We start from the raw sequence: 14,311 nt of genomic DNA, 5'->3' as shown, positions 1-14,311 counted from the left end.
CTTGTAGAAGAGAGAGGGAGGAGAGAGAAAGACTGAAATCTGATCTCCACAATCGGGTAGCCATTTGATGCATGGTCTAGAGCGATGGAGAGCGAAGATCAAGTGCAGATCATGTATCTAGTCGGTGTCGTATTGCTGCGCATTCGAGATGTGAAAACCACCCGAAAGTTGTGTGTGCGATTTCATACTTTATGCACACTTAGTTGTTGTGATTACATTTATGCTCTGCGTATGAGTATAGTAGCGAGCATGAAGGGTTGCTTTCAGTCTATGTTGAACTGGGTCAAGGAGAGAAGACATTACAACTATTCAAATAAATGCACGAGGAGGATATCCCTCTGGATAGTATCACACTTGTCTGTGCTTTAAAAGCTACAAAGAAAGTAATTATATCAGCACCTTCTGCAGATGCCCCAATGTTGTGATGGGTGTTAATGAGGAAAAATACAAACCAGAGATGCAAATTGTATCAAATGCCAGTTGTACAACGAACTGTCTAGCTTCGCTTGCAAAGGTTATACGCCAAGAGTTTGGAATTATTGAGGGTCTGATGACTAAGATCTATGCAACTACTGCAACTCAAAAGACAGTGGATGGTTCTTCTGGGAAGGACTGGCGAGGAGGCAGGGGTGCAGCACAAAACATCATCCCTAGCTCAACTGGTGCTGCAAAGGCAGTGGGAAAGGTGCTACCTGCGCTGAATGGCAAGTTGACTGGCATGGCATTTAGAGTTCCGACTCCTAATGTTTCAGTTGTTGATTTGACTTGCCAACTGGAAAAAGATGCTTCTTACGATGAAGTTAAGGCAGCAGTCAAAGCTGCGTCTGAAAGCTTAATGAAAGGGATCCTTGAATATACTGAGGATGATGTGGTCTCTACCGACTTTGTTGGGGATGAGAGGTCCAGCATCTTTGATGCAAAGGCAGGCATTGCTCTGAACAAAACAAATTTATGAAGTTTGTGGCATGGTCTGACAATGAATGGGGCTACAGCAACCGAGTGGTGGATCTCATCAGCCATATTGCTTTGGTTGCTGCTGGCAAGAAATATTGAGATCTTCTAATCTACGCGACTTCGAGGTTGGGCCTGTCATTAAGCTGGTGGTTTTTGTGTAACACTCAAGAGTTTTTGCTTTTTCTGGGACAGAGCCGCGCTTTAGGGGAAAGGAGAGCCGTGCTTTGAGGGGAGAAAAATGACAAAAATAGCTGGAGAGGAAGGGGAATCATCGAAAAAAGCTCTGCAATTGGGGAAAAGGGCTGCTGTGGCAGAAGAGTTCGGAGGATGTGGACGTAGATGCGACAGAGAAGACAAAGGAGGAGGATATTCTGCGCTGGAAAAACAGAGTACGAATCAGCTGTGAGGGGGGGGGGCACAGAATGTGAGAAAATTGTGGGATGATCAGAGATCTTGGGGGTCTCTTCTCAGGAAAAAGGGACTTCGATGAACTCGGAAGGAATTGGAGGCCACGATAAAGCATTGGTGAACTCTGTTGAAGGTGAAGGAAGTCAATGATGATCTCTCAACTGTAAAACGATTGATGAAAACGGCACGTCGGATGATTACGCTGATGACAATGATGAAAATTAACTGAAGAATGAACGAGGGAGTAAATTAACATGCAAACAAAGTAAAGTAATCATGCCAATGATCGCTTGTGTGATCGAAGTAAAGAAGATAGCAGAAAGTGATAAAGGAATGCCAAAGAAACTGAAGGAAACGCTAACCTGTAGACGAAGATGGCCAGTTGAAGACACAAGGTGATGAAGAAAAAACACTATAGTTAGTGACTTGTAATTGGAGATGAAGAGTGATCATCGGTGAAGGCCGTTGCAACAGAGATGTTGGAGGATCAAAGGATGAATATAACGATGAGGCCGCGAAGATCTGGAGGCAGATGTTACTGTGACAAATGTGTCTGGTGAACGCGGAAAAAGGGAAGCAAATTCGTCAACAGATGTTGCTGTGAACGGGGTGCTATCGAGGCAGGACTTTCAGGAATCAAGGTGCGCAGAGACAAGGGCCTTTGGAGGAAGGCAAAAAGAAGCTCTTCCTCATCATCAACATCATCGTCAGTGTGCTCTATCAAAGCAAACTCTGAACCTCTGGACCTCACAGAGGATAATGTCCGGCAAGTTCTACAAGATGCGAGAAGCGACCTTCTGCAGTTCTTTGAAACTTCTATGGCAGGTGTGACAGATTTGGCTGATCTGGATGGGCCTTTCATGAAGCTTTGATTGAAGGGCCGGCTCTGGCATGAGAGATCCATTGTTATAGTAAGACTAAACAACTACCTGCAGAAGCGTATCCTGAACATAGTTGAAGTTGGAATTGAAGACGAGGCGCAGCTTGACAATAGTCCGGCCAATTTTGATTTAAGAAGGATAAATGCAGTTGTGCAAGACTTGTCAGTGCATGTTAGTGAGCCCTTATCATAATAAATCATAGCAGGTTATTGTTATTCCCGAGAGCAAATCAAACTATGGACTTATAAACAGACATATATCACAAAAAACTGCAAAATTACATGACTAGTTAGATGGAAAAAGTTTAAATATTTCAGATTGAAATTACGGTGTCTTACAGAAAAGATGACATGACACAGGCAGAAAATTTTGTTAATAAGAACAACTCTCTTTTGCATTACAATCTATGGACTGCATGGTCCAGTAAAGGCATAATGACTCTTCTAGCATTGTATTTTGCCTTATACAGGGTTGTATAGGAAAGAAAGACCTGCTTACAGTTTGTTGGATGAAGATGCTATTGTTGATATGTATGCTAAATGTGGGATCCTAGAGAACAGATAAATTGTCCAGTATAACGTGAACTTGCTTGATTGATCTTCTATCCTGGAATTAGTCAAGGACCTCTGTGGTTGCGACATTGCTTTCACAAACCCTTCGACATCGGTTGGGGGGCTTGTTTGTAACCTCCATAGCCCCTCTCAATCATTGGAGAGATGGTGCCTTCTCCCTACTCACGCTCGTGAAAATCGGCGTCTCCTCCCCCCCCCCCCCCCCCCCCCCCCCCCAAATTCGTTTTTCTTGCATACCCTTTGGCATACTTTAAGTCCATTTCACACTTGCCTTTAGTCTTGGCCTCCTGGGCACTCCCTCTTCTACGTCCGGTGTCCAAATTGCAGTCTGAAAAATCCTGGGCATTTGTCTTGAAGTCCTGCACTGCTGGACATCTCCCAGGGTCCCATCTGAAATGCAAATAATTATGAAAACCTATCAATTGTCGTTAAGTCGGTCTTTTAAGCCTTTTCCGGGCATTGCCGCTTAAAATTGTACTGATTGCCACCGCCGCCTTTGATGAAGTCTATTTTTCCCCTGAAATTTGGAATTTTTGGCTATTTTTAAGCAGTTCTCGACATAAAAAATCATCTGTCATCACCTTCTTCTAATTGACGCATACCCTAATCTTTCCATTTTTCTTCACTACAATGACTATGGGTGATACCCAGTTAGTGTGATCAATTTCGTAGATGAATCCCACTCTCATCAGCTTGTCGATCTCTTCCTTGACCGCATGAGCATGTTTTGGATTCATAGGGTACGGTCGTTGCTTGGCCGGTGTTGTGTCTGGCATTATGGGTATATTATGAGTCAGTACACTTGGATCTACCCCCTTGAGTTCTTTTAAGAACCAAGTGAACACGTTTATATACTCTCATAAGAGGGCAACGAGACTTGTTTCCTTTTCCTCCACCAAGTCATCGGTAATAAAGACAGGTCAGGGTGTCTCCCCTTCCTGAGGTAGGTTCACCTCCTTTACCTTGGAAGATCCCTCAATGGGTTCACTTGTTTGCCCTTGACGTTTGGCCCCCAGCAGGATCACTACCCTATCACCCTTTTTAAACTTTGTAAATCTCTTAGGGAGGTCATGTGGTTTTTGTTGTTCATCCACTCTTGCATCCTTAGACTGTTTTGCCCTTTCTTCTTTCAATTGTTTGCGTCTCAGGTGGACGGGCAGGTCCCCCTTGATACGTCTAGTCTCGGAAGGCCTCGGTATTTCTGGGTCACTCTTTGAACTCACTTTCGACTCGGAATTGAACTCCCCATTTTCACTAGATGAGGTAGTCTTCTCCAGTGGTCACGACTTAGAGGGTGACTCTGTTCTAAGCACTAATGTGGTACCTAGTTGGGTCAGGCCTGCTTGTTCAAGATCTATGGCTCTCATATATTCCAACCAAGCATGGTCACAATCCATGTGCATGACCCTTTGCTCTATCCTGAAGGTGTTCTTTCTCTATGGCCTGTAGTACACCCATATATGTTCTATCTCTTGTCCTTTGCTATCATATTCTATGGTATCTATCTCATTCTCACTCTTGTCTCACTGAAGAAGCGGCAATCCTTGTATTTGTCATTGGAAGCATCTTTGTTTGACCGCTCATTGTCTCCTAGGTCTTAGTATGTCTCATGTGTTCGATTGGGGACTAGGGCCCAATTGTATCTTAGGTTTAGGTCATGCACCCTGGTCAATTTCCACCTTGGTTCATTCAAGAGATCTTGGAGTGGCTTGAAATTTGCTGGTGGATTGCATGCTAGTTTGTCGGTCAAATACTCTAAAATCTCATAGAGCTCCCTCCTATTGGTTGGCACTTGGAAAGTAACAGGGCTTGGGTCTTCTCTAAAGGTTTCCTGCCATCATGCAGATTGGTACTGAGGGTGCACCCTTGGACTCACCGATCATTTTAATGGCCTGTTCGTACTACTCATTGTTCGACAACAATAGGTTGAGGGTAGCAAGGACATGCATCTAGTCTCGCTCGTCTTCAAGACATGGAATGTACTTAGTCAGGGGCCCATAGGTTTCTTGATTTGGGTATCACCCTTAGGCATTGCAGAGATGGCGTCGAGGTTGACTGGTGCAGTTTTCCAGGAGTCCATTTCTACCCTTACGGATTTTGTTCTATTGCCTAGGAAGATGAGATTGTTCCCCCAATCTTCGATCACTTTGGCATTGCGCATCCAAGGTCGGCCCAATAGGATATCGTATTCCACTCCCTTCATTACTATAAAGTCAACTGAGAATGGGCTCTGGTGATTTTCACCGGCTAGTTTCTGAGCATTGCAAAAACGGCTTCACTTTCATTCCATTAGCTAATGTGACATTGAACCTAGCAGTCTCGAGATGTGGGTTGCCCAAGTCTTGAGCACTGCATGGCTTAGTACACTAACTCCCGCCCTTGTGTCTACAATCCCTTTCCTCGTTGTGTTGCCTAGGGCTAAGACCGGTAAGACTGCGTGCATCTTGGTGCCTTCCCAAAAAAGCATTAATGTGCAAGGATTTAGGCATGGAGTGCAACGTCAAACTTGGTATCTGCATCTCTACATCATGTTCTTGTAGGTTTGTAGAGTAGCTTGCTCTTGTGCCCCTTCAACCCACTGCTTCAAGTCCTACCATAGGGTCAGATGCTGCCTAAGCAGATCTCCTAGGCTTAGCATCCTAGGGGTGGTCACTAGAGTGGTAAGGAGGTTGTTGGCTGCTCATCTTTCTCCTATTCCAAATTGTCCTGGGTGGCCAATGCCCATGACTGGGTTGTTGGCCCATAGTGTTAAGGCTTCACCTAAGTGGTACTGCTTGTGGCACAAGAGCATTTCTCTGTTTCGGTGGAGCAGGTTAGATTGGTGTGCTGATGCTAGAGAGATCCTCGATCTCATCCTCTAAGATGGGCTCCGCATCTTTCAGGTGCTCCTGGGCCTCCTTTACCCACTCCTTCACCTTCTGGATGACCTCTAGTTGGTGTTTTCGGTTGGGTTACTCCCCTACCTTAGCACTTCCCTTTTCAATCGTCTTTGGTGCTGATGTCTTTGCCTCAACATCAATGACTTTCTTTTTAGTAGGTAGCGTTGTGGCACTCTTAGTTTTGAGAGTGACTTTATATTCGGGCCTCTTCTTCCTTCGCCTATGGCTATTCTTTCCTACCGAAGCTGCATCAAGATTGCTAGGACCTGGTAGTGGTATGCAGGCCTACTTTGTTTGTGCACAGGTCATGACATGCAATGGGATAGGTGTAGCCTCCCCGTCAAGATTGTCGGCATCGAACAGCCCCAGTGGGATAGATGGAACATTAGCTGAACTCGAGGATGGTTTTCGCTTTGGATAGTCAGCAAAGAGATGAGTGATTTTACACTCAGGACACCTTAGGTTAGCCTTGTCTCTATTTTGTTGCTCCCTTTCAGGACAACGTGATGAGATGTGTCTTGGGTGACCGTAAGTCCAACACATGATTGGATCTTAGGTCTACCCTCCTAGGCCTCTACCTCTTCCCCTACCTAACGCCATCACTAGTACTGGTCGATAGTCCATAAGGACTGTGTTTCCCTCATCGTTGTGCGAAACGTAAGGGTATATGTAAGGCTCTTCCTCATTTGGCTCTTCCACGTAGTGGATTGGAGCATTGCTTGATGGATGTGTCATATAGGGACTAGGTGGTCTGGGTATTCCAGTAGTATTTATATCCATTCTAGGAACATCTGGCTTAACATCGTTTGGCCTGGGAAGGGCCAATGGGGCACCCCTTCCGAAGAATTGTTGCGGTCTATTTGCTAGGTAAGGTTGACAGTACGATTATGAGTATGGAAGTATTCTAGGCAATCTACAATGCGCAACGTCATGACCAAACCTATCGCAATTAGCACAAGGTCGTGACCTGGGGTCTTGACACTCAATTGGCAAGTGGTTCCCACCACATCACACGCATTGGACATGTGGATGCTCTTGTGCCGCTACACGCACACCGTGTTAAAAAAAATCTAGAGTGTGGCTTTCTTATTGATTTAGAGAGCCAATGCCATTTTAGACATTAGTGTTAGTGTCCATGGTTCAAAAATATTAGATTTTAGCCAATTTTAGATATTTTAGATATTATCTCTTGTAAAAATCCATAAAACTGTAGACAACTTCTAGATTAGGATGACATGTAAAAGAAAACATGTAGCTTTCAACCAATTTGAGAGGATTTTATGTAAAAAGAGAGATTGACGAAATTATACAATGTGATAGCTGTTTTCAAGCAATGAATAACACTCCAAAGAGGGAGATGAAGGAGTGATCCCTGGCAGAATTTTGGCCAGGTGTGCTAGTATTTTACCCCCCTTTTGGAGCCAATGGAAGCATTAGATTGGCGATCTGAGTAGCATAGAGGAAGGTATTATTTTATACACGTTTTTGTCTATTAGAGTTATATCTTCTCATAATGCTAAAAGAAACTGACAAGCTTCATCTCTATTAGTATTCTTCTTCATTTTCTATTTCTTTTTGGGAGTATTCTTTTGTCTTCAATTTCTTCAAACCCCTTCTCTTCCACCTAGTCCTCTCCCTGAATCTACCTTCACCCTGCTGTTTCTTACCCCCGTGATGGACTCTCGACACCAAACACACTGACACTGTGTTAGGGGAAAATTATGCTATCATATCAAAGGTGAATTCCATAAGATATTTGGGCTGACTTGGGGCTGATATCTTTAGCCATATTAGCTACAACATTGTTCTTTTAATTCATATCTTACTCTACAGAAAACATCTTGTCAAAATATACAAGTATTATGTGTCCCTATGGTAGGGCAATGCTTGTAGATCATTCATAGATGCTTTGAGTTGAATTAACAGGAGCTTTTTCTCTTATTTCTTACATGTGGTAACTTATCCTTATCAAGAACTCAATTTGAAACTCTCTTGAAGCAAGTCTCTTTGCTCTACAAGCCTTGTAATTGACTCATAAGCTTTTGTCCCTAATAGTCTACATTGAATGTAATAAAGCAAAGTTGGTTCATGATATGGAATCATGTATGAATGATGGGATGTAGAGTTGTTTATGATACATGACAACATATTGTACTTGATTTTTTGATTGCTCTTACAATCAAGAAAACAAGCTTGATTTGAGTTAGAACTTATGAGGTAATACTCTTGTGATCTTTGCTAAGAACATGTAGTTGGAAGCTCTATCAATATCTTCAAGAACTTGGTTTGAAACCTTCAACCCTTCTCTTATCTCTACCATCTTTGGAGTCTAAGATCTTGAACCCCCATACATTCTTCTCCCCCTGTGATTGACCGTGAAGTACCTCTTGAACCTTTAAACATTCACTGTAATCTACTTATCTCTTGAAGACACATCTCTATCTATCTTGTCCAGTTTTCTTGCCAAACCCCTATGGTGACCTTCAACCCTACACGTGCTGCGACAACGCGTTGGTCGTATTAGCATTTCTTGCATCTTGGCTATTTCCATTTTCATGTCACCCAATTCCTAGTTGGTGTCCAAAGCCTTTCCCTTATCTTGGATACTTGCGCTTGATCGCTCACCCCACTGGATGCTAAAGCTCTCTCCAAACTTCTAGAGTTGGTCTCTTCTTGGTTCAAGTTCCTAGAGCTCCTCTCCTTCAATTGGTCATCTACTCAAATGGCCTCTTCGAACACCCTGGTTAGTGCATCTAGCTACAAGCTCGAGCTGTCTGCCAAGGCTCTATAAAGCTCCTCATTTCATATTCCACTGATGAATACCGTCAACACTGCTCTTTTGATCGGTCTTTCGCCCATCGGGATTCTCTTGAAGAGACTCCTTACGTGGGTCACATAGTTGTGGATGTCCTCTTTTTCCTTTTGCTTGACGTTCATAATTCGTTCTCGCAAGTTGTCAAAGTATCTAGGCTTGGAAAATCTCTTAATGAAGAGGTTTTTGAGTCCATTGAAGTTCGTTCGCTCTGCAGCATCTAGACTTGTGTACCAAGTTCAACCCTTGTTGCCTAAACAAAGCCCGAATGCTTGAGAGCATTGAGTCAAGTCGGTCAAACCGTTGGCCTCGCAAGCCTTCTTGAACTGCTCTATAAATCTGTATGGATCATCTTGGGGCTGAGCTACTTAGCGACAATTGGTATCTTAGGCTGGCTCTTGGAGCCTTGGTTCACCCCTAACCCGTAGCTAATGTTGTAGTGCTCTACTCTACTGCTGTATTGTCTAGCAATTGCTTCATAAGAAGATCACTTAGCATCAAGTCTCCTTCTAGCGCTCTCTCATGGTCAGTTTGATTCTTGTTTGCTAGATTTAGCACTCGTTTGCATTTTTCCTCAAGCTCCTAGTTTGCTAGTCTCAGTTGTATTCCACTATGCCTTGCAGTGCTTTGTGGGCTAGTTTCCTTTCCTCCTCTAGGTCAGCTATGATGGCTTTTGCCATCCTACCGCGGTGCTCATACCAAGTGTGAGAATCATAGCTACACACCAATTATTGGATAACTTCTGGGAAAACTCTTAAATCAAGTTCCTCGTTCTTCCTGTGGTCTGAGCTTTCTTCCGACATGGTTGTGTTCTCGTGCTCCACCAAGCTATCGATAAGGTTAAGGAGGTCGGGTAGATCCATGTCTTTGTTGCTATTCACTTAGTCCTACGTTGGGCTCCGATTGCTCGTCTATGTCTTGGGATCTTCTCTTATTGGTGGGTTTCTTCATGTTCTTTTATCTGAGTGAGTTCCTTAATTATTGCATACAATCCTCAAATTACCTCCACTCAATGAGTGTGCTCTTTTTTGTGCACTTGTGCTCAATCAGGATTTCAACTATCCTTAGGTGTACCTCAAGTGATGGAAGTCAAGGTGAGTGCAAAGAGCAAGTGTCTAATCGGCTTGCACACTCTCATCTCATCTTAAAACTGATAGGCTTGTTGATCATTTTTGGTCGCCTTGGTAGATTTTAGGGTTTCTTGCTGCACCATCTAACTTGCTTTAGGTTCCTTTGGGGACTATGTCTCCACTAGCTACCATTAAGGCACTGACTCTTTCAACAACCTAATCAAGCTACTAAGCAACCACGTCTTGCGAATTTAGCTATTTCTTGCACCAAAATTGAGTTATGGGTGTCGGGATGGCTCACAAAGGTTGGCACTGTTGAGATCTAGCTGGGGGTATGGTGCAAACTTCCACAAAATTTGCAAAAGTTTGACTCTGCCCAACTCATCTCAATTGTAGGGGCCGAGGGCCGAATAGGAACAATAGCCAAACTTGTAGCTCGGATGGCTGAATTGAAATGTGGCCGAGGGCCGAGTGGACCGAGTGGTCCGAGGGCCGAGTCACATTCTAGGCTGAGTCACATTAGTGGGCCAAGTCGATCGTTCGAACGGGCTGAGTCAAAGATGGCCAAGTGGTCCAAAGGCGGAGGGCTAATTTTGGGACTCGGCCCAAAACCAAGCCACTTAGACGAGCCAAGTCGCACGTGACGACGGCTGTGTCGAGGATGATCTCATTGAATCCAATGATCCAAGCAATCACCAAGCATGTCGACTTCCAGATCACAACAAATACATAGCAAGAAGGTTCTGATATACCTGAATCATGCAAAGAACTCCCCGATGGCAAGATCAAACTGAATCACCAATGGAAACTCTTTCCCTCTCTCACTCACTCTCTCTCAGTGCTAGGGTGAAAGATGATCTCTTCTATGGTCTCTTGGCCCTTAAACCCCTTCTCAAGCAAGGTCTTGCTATCCCCAATCACTCCCTTGCCGGCATTAATCATTCCAACCATTTTTTTTTTCATTTATCCCGATTTGTGCATGTTTTACCCTATTGTATAGCAGTAAACCCTATGCCTCTCCAATCTAATTTCTTAATCCTAACCTATGCTAAATGCAATAAGAATCAAAAGTAAATAATTGAAATGATTTCTTCCTCTTTCCCAATCATCAAACAACCAAAATAACCAAAATAATTACTTGTATCTAAGATCAAAAGTCCCAAATTCCTACCTATCTCAAGCTCTGGTTTAGGGATGAATCCCTTACTTCGATGCTTGATATGAGGCGCACAAGTGCTCAAGCTTAAATCCGTTGGTCCCCCGGCAATGGAACCAAAATGTGGGAGCTCTTGCTTAACCTCCAAGACCCATGGACCGCTTATTGTTTCAAGCATTCCGAGCGAGCTCTAATGGCTACCTCTCATCTAGCCGACACGCCTCCAAACCTATGAGTGTAGTGAGCTTACCTCGATGCCGAAATGAGTTGCCTCCTCCCTCACACACACCAGTAGCTCCACGATCCTAGATGCTAGCTCAAGCATTCCCAAGCCTCCTCCATGGAGCTCCATCCACCATAGCCGTGCACACGAGAAAAGAAAAGAGAAGAGAGGAGAAGAAGAGAAGAGATGGTGAAGAGCTTCACCCTCGTGATCCCTCACTCCCACACACTCACTCCCTCACACTCCCTCACTCCCTTTCTCAAGAGCATACACATACACACACAAGCAAGGTGAAGAGGAAGAAGAGAAGACGAGAGGTCTTTTGTTAGCCACACATCAAAGAATGAGCTTCCATTCACTTTTTTAACTTTATATACAAGCCCTAAAATCCCATGGGCACCCATCCCTTTTTACATGACCGACCATTGTGGCAAGGTTCTATTTCCTATTTTCCTCTTCTTGCCTCATGCCTTAAGTCTGCACGCATCTATTCTTTTACAAATGGCACAAAGAGAGCTTGGCACTCTTTTACAAGAGTTTTTAGAGTTTTTTGAGGCACCTTCCATTTAAAATTGTACTTTTGCCTCAACTTAGCTTTTAGGGGCTGCCACTGCACCATTACCCTTTTTCTGTCATTTTTTTACTTTTTGCTTCATATCTCTGCCATCTTAAACTGAGGTTAATAGCTACAAAGTCAAGAATATAGACGTCTATCTCTATCCATTAGTCGATGATCTTAAGATCTTGGGAGGAGGGGGTTGCTGTGTAAGATATGAGCAAGCGCGATGGTCGACAATCCGCCAATATAGGAGCCATTCTCATGTGGACCATGCATGACTTTTTGGGATTCATGGAGTGCTCAGGTAAGTAGGCATCCATTCTCATTGGTCATATCTATCATATCTTGTTCAAGTTTGTATTCACAGGATAGAGGTATTAGGACAGGTTTGTTACCTCAGGTTATCATGCATGTCCATTGTGTGGACCATAGTTAGTTAGACTCCCAAAGATCATGAACCATGAAAAAGATGGTATATCAAGGACACACTACTTTCTTGCCGGAGGGTCATGAACTGAGGGAAGGTTTTCTTGGATGACCTCCAGCATGAATGAATGCCCAAAGCTGGTACAAGTTGAAAATGGTCCACATGGAGTCGCATCCAAATGGAATGCGACGGTTCTCAATTTTCTACAAGTTGACATATTGGATCCACTTACAGATCAACCACTTGTTGGATCCCATGCATATTTTCAAGAATGTGGGCATCTTACTATGGGACCACATCACAAAAAAAGAGATACTGAAGGGGCACAAATGGATTTGAAGGAGGTAGGCAAGACGAAGGTGCTTTGGCCACAGTCGGGTGTTGATGGTCGCTTGCAACTACCTCGCACTCGGGTTTTGTCCACTAAAGAAGAGCACATTGTGAAGAAAATTATTTGGTCTATCTACACTCTGATGGGTATGATGCGTTCTCTCAGATCCGCTTTTTCTAAAAATGACCAACTATCATAGCTAAAATCCCATGATTGGCATAATATATGTCAGGTTTGTACTACAAATGGATTGTAAGTGGGCTGCATATTTTGCTATTGAGACTCTTTGGTATTCGTAATGCTCCTTCATTTGTAGTAGTTTATACTACCAATCGCGATCGCATGATGCCTCACTCCAGAAATATGCAGGGCCAGAAGGTAGCATGGCTGAAGGTTGGTTGGTGTCTGAGGCGTTAGTGCATATTTCATAGTGGCTACCAACAATGGATTCAAATAATAGTATGCTATGGTCACTAAAGGATGATGATAGACTATGATCAGAGATGTGGTGGTTGAAAATGGGGTAGAAAAAAGGATGGATGCTGTAATGGAGGAGAAAATGAATCGTTTTGGTATGTTGCACCATGCCTCCATGGAGATGTGGCTTGCTAGGTAGAGGCTAGGTATGAGCAAGCCAGGAAAGATCGAGAAGAAGCATGATCTAAATTTCAACATACTATGCACCATCGATTGATTGGATATCCCGAGGGCATGGAGGAGATGCTATGGTTTATGTCTATGCTATGGTTACATGGAGCTTTGATCACAGCCGCTCGCGAAGGGGTGGAGGTCTCTACTGAGGAGTGAAAATTCTCGAGGCGATGTAGTCCAAAGGTACCACATGTTTTATAAGCTATCATATCTAGATTTTATATGTGACAACTAATTAACCGTTTCAATGTACAATACAAAATATACATTGTGGCGTGGTCGCGCAGACAATATTTCTGCGTGGAGCATATTGACAAAATGCACTCCATAATGGATTGTGCTGTCATGGCAAAGTTCAAGCAAGAGAGCCAATGGCAAGCCACAGATCCAAACACTGTTTTAGAAGAGATGGAGTATTTTTGAAACTTGCAAAGTATTATCACGGTGGATTACCATAGCTTCTCCATGATCCTATTTGATGTGCAGTGGTTCAAAATGGTACTGGAAGGAGATGGGGCAACTATTTGACGAGGTCCATCTAGATTTCTCAAAATAGATTCCAAAAACGATGGACAGATTTGCGCGACATGTTTGTCTTGTTGGCCCATTGTGAATAGGTGTATGAAATCATGTTTTTTAAAATTTTATTACATGATATATGTCACAAATATTAAATCTCTCTTGTATGTGATTTTGAACATGTAATTTTCTATCCAAACCCCTGACAACCTCGATGGTGGTATGTTGTACCTTCAACTCCCCGAAGTTCGAGAATATATGATGAAAACAATGTTCCCAATGTAGATTAGGACAATATGCAGACAGAGGGGTCGATATTACAAGGGGTGGAGATCACCCAAAGCTTGGAGCATGTAGAGGAGGCATAATCGAGTAACGATGATGGAAAGATAGGAGGCTAGGAATTCTTTGAGAACGAGGTGGACTCTTCCTTTTGTGGTGACCTTTCTATCGACCTTCCAATGTATGGGGAGTTGTGTTAGGAGATTGACATGGGACCATAGGCTACGTCATACTTGTAGCATCGACCTACTCAATTTGTTGATGAATCGCTTATAAGGGTACTCTAGAATATACATTTTAAGTAATATCATTTTTGTAAGAGTTATATTACTGTGCTTTGCTTGAATCTTTATATTGATTATGCTAACACCAATTTTTGTCTGTGTAGGTGATCTTTGTGGATATTTGGATAGCACAATGAGTCGAGGGATGATCAACGAGGAGCTACAGGAGATCTTCACATGTATATCTCCAAATCGGATGGCTTGATTCAGAGATATGGTGGACCAAGAGCTATCTCAAACACCATGTGCCCATTCCATTATATCTACTTCAGCATGCTCTGATACTTTGGCTTCTAATAGACA

The 14,311-nt window shown here is 43.3% G+C and overlaps 1 pseudogene; it reads left to right on the top strand.

Annotated features, from left to right (window-relative positions):
• The first annotated feature begins 317 nt into the window (after positions 1 to 317).
• Positions 318 to 1,053, top strand: LOC148034626 (glyceraldehyde-3-phosphate dehydrogenase GAPCP2, chloroplastic pseudogene; annotated as a pseudogene).
• The last annotated feature ends 13,258 nt before the right edge of the window (positions 1,054 to 14,311 follow it).

This window comes from Lygodium microphyllum, chromosome 6, assembly GCF_053477565.2.
Source record: "Lygodium microphyllum isolate KBCC chromosome 6, Lygodium_microphyllum_v1.1.10, whole genome shotgun sequence".
NCBI classification, from domain to species: Eukaryota; Viridiplantae; Streptophyta; class Polypodiopsida; order Schizaeales; family Lygodiaceae; genus Lygodium; species Lygodium microphyllum.
Note: the sequence above shows the minus strand (reverse complement) of the source record. Positions and strands in the feature narration are given on the sequence as shown.